Consider the following 1,344-nt stretch of genomic DNA (forward strand, 5'->3'; position numbering starts at 1 on the left):
TTTTGTTTTGTTTCTGAAGCGTATACTATACCAACGCCCCACTCGCGCGTTATCTTTACCAACGTCCCACTCGGGCGTTATCTTTACCAACGCCTGATCCCAGGCGTAATGTTTATCAACGCGCGACCAAATATGCTCTTTTCCCACTACGCCACATGACGGACTAAACCCAAATTTGGTCTTTTTTTTTTAGTCTTTGGTCTTTGGTTATACTCGCACCACTGTGGACGATCTAAGAGATCCAGAAATTAGGCCGAGGAAGAAGATGAGTTTGTTAAGGAAGCACAAGAAGAAAGCTAAGTACTAAGGTTAATTGGTCTGTGTTGCACCCGAGCCGTAGATTAATTGTTTGTTTTTTCCAACGGTTGGATATTAGATCCACTTCAGGGCTAGATTTGTAAACTCTGTTTTTTACAGTTTTTTATTTTACAAATATTAATGAAAGTCAGGTCATAAACGGTGAACTTGTGTCAACGTCCAGTCCAAGTACCTAGCCCTAACATTGGACAAATGTTAGACCAAAGCCTAATGTTGGTCTAAACCTGAGTATTAAACTCGAATTATCCCAGATATAAAGGTAGAAAAAGAGTTTTAGTAAAAAAAAAAATGAAAAGAGAAATTTTTACTGTAAAACTGTGGAAACTAGAAACGGGTACTCAATTTTCGTGTAAAATATTACGGATACTGAGTATCTGTTTCAACTGTCAAAAGGATACCCAGTTTACGTAAAGTAAAATATTACAATTTTCGTGTGATTTCCCTTCTCTACAACCCGGATCAGATGTGATACACTTTTAAGTGTAGCTAAGGAATATTGCTACACTTAAGCTACACGGAAGATCATAGTGGTTGGATATCATTACAATTAAGCTATAACGAAAGTAAAATCCTGGCCATAGTGCTTGGCCGTATGCCACAAAATTAGGGCTCATCAAGGGTTATCAAGTTTTCTTCACAAAGTTAAGTTAGTAAATGGGATGGATGTTAAGGTATGTCTAGACAAACAAGAAGTAGATACCCCTCTATGTCTTTCATTTTCCAAGCCTTACATGCTAGCACAAAAATAAATGTGCAAAGGTAGGGGAACCAATTGACGCTGGTCAGTGGGAGATTCTGGTTAAGAAAAATCCAACAGAAGAGTAAAAGAAAGAATTCAATGTCATTTTAATCACGACTCTGTCACAGGTACAAGAAAAAGATAGTCTTTTATGCATTTTCTTATTACGTATAGATGACATCCCAACATACTGCTCCTATTTCAATACCTTCAAATGCATATGGATAATGAGAGTTACTCCCAAAATTCAGATTTTGGTATGGATTTCTATTTTACATGAAACCATA

Source organism: Papaver somniferum, chromosome 2 (assembly GCF_003573695.1).
Source record: "Papaver somniferum cultivar HN1 chromosome 2, ASM357369v1, whole genome shotgun sequence".
NCBI classification, from domain to species: domain Eukaryota; kingdom Viridiplantae; phylum Streptophyta; class Magnoliopsida; order Ranunculales; family Papaveraceae; genus Papaver; species Papaver somniferum.